The 1689-nt window shown below is 45.0% G+C and overlaps 1 pseudogene; it reads right to left on the bottom strand.

The window, feature by feature from the left end:
- Positions 1-559: 559 nt before the first annotated feature.
- On the bottom strand, positions 560-1015 carry LOC116546847 (annotated as a pseudogene).
- Positions 1016-1689: the final 674 nt, after the last annotated feature.

Here is a 1689-nt window from a genome sequence, read left to right as displayed (position 1 = left end):
TTTATTTATTTATTTATTTTTTTTTTTTGAGATGGAGTTTTGCTCTTGTTACCCAGGCTGGAGTGCAATGGCGCGATCTCGGCTCACCGCAACCTCGGCCTCCCGGGTTCAGGCAATTCTCCTGCCTCAGCCTCCTGAGTCGCTGGGATTACAGGCATGTGCCACCATGCCCAGCTAATTTTTTGTATTTTTAGTAGAGATGGGGTTTCACCATGTTGACCAGGATGGTCTCGATCTCTTGACCTTGTGATCCGCCCGCCTCGGCCTCCCACAGTGCTGGGATTACAGGCTTGAGCCACCGCGCCCTGTCTTTAAAAAATTTTTGAAAAGAAAAAAAATCCACTTGTAACTGCTGCTAATCAGAGTGTATATTCAGGACAACTTGAATCCATGCTCCTGGGTTGTAGTCTTTAAGACTCGCACACACAAACTCTCTACCTACATTAATTTTGCCTTGGCTTCTTCCTTTTAGGTTGATGTATCTTCATAAGGTGATTTCGTAACATGCAACTTTGCTGAATTCATTTAACTTTAATAGCCTTCTTTTTTTATTTTTAAAGGCAATTTTATAAGTTTACTTGATGTATTTGACAATCAGCGATTAGTTCTCATCCACATTGACTGTAGATTTTTGAAAGTGGTAACAGGTACATAGGTAACCAAAGTATAGAGCTTATTTGGTGAATCTTCATCCTCATTACGTTTTTCTGGACAACCGCACACGGATTCGGTGTGGGACATTCCTTATTCCTTTGGCCCAGACAGCTTTGTTGAGCCTGGTATCAATGTGCACATCCGGAGTTCCCATCTCCTTCATAGCAAATTTCCGAATCTCTTTGAGTGCCCGAGGGGCACGCTTCTTGAAGCCCACTCCATGGATGCGCTTGTGAGTGTTGATGGTGTATTCTCGGGTCACCACCTCGTTGATGGCAGAACGGCCCTTTTTCTTCTCGCCGCCCTTCTTTGCGGGAGTCATTCTGTCGGGTCTGAGTTGGAAAGGGAGAGCGCGAGGAATTGTGGGACAACTTTAATAGCTTCCTTATAAATTCTTTGGAATCTCCTATATATATAATTTTAGTCTACTCAGGTTGCTGTAATAAAATATCACAGACTGGGTGATTTAAACCAAAGAAGTTTGTTTTCTCACAGTTCTAGAGGCTAGACGTTCAAAATTTAGGTGCTGATAGGGTTGGGTTGGGTGAGATCTCTCTCCTCAGCTTGCAGATGGCAGCTTCTCTGTGGGTGCTTACATGGCCTTTTCTCTGCTCACACATGGCGAGAGCTCTGGAGTCCTTCCTCTTTTTTTTTTTTTTGTTTTTGTTGAGACAGTGTCTTGCTCTGTTGCCAGGGCTGAAGTGCAATGGCTCAATCTCGGCTCACTGAAACCTCCGCCTCCCAGGTTCAAGCAATTCTCCTGCCTCAGCCTCCCAAGTAGCTGGGATTACAGGTGCCCACTGCTATGCCTAGCTAATTTTTTGTAGTTTTAGTAGAGACAGGGTTTCACCATGTTGGCCAGGCTGATCTCGAACTCCTGATCTTGCAATTCGCCAGCCTTGGCCTCCCAAAGTGCTGGGATTACAGGTGTGAGTCACTGCGCCCGGCCCCTTCCTCTTGTTATAGACACCAGTCCTGTTGTATTAGGGTCTCACCCTTATGATCTCATTTAACCTTAATTAACCACTTAAAGGC

The sequence above is a fragment of the Sapajus apella genome, unplaced genomic scaffold (genome assembly GCF_009761245.1).
Source record: "Sapajus apella isolate SASKATOON/1434 unplaced genomic scaffold, GSC_monkey_1.0 scaffold1518, whole genome shotgun sequence".
Lineage (NCBI taxonomy): Eukaryota > Metazoa > Chordata > Mammalia > Primates > Cebidae > Sapajus > Sapajus apella.
This window is presented reverse-complemented; position numbering and strand designations above follow the sequence as displayed.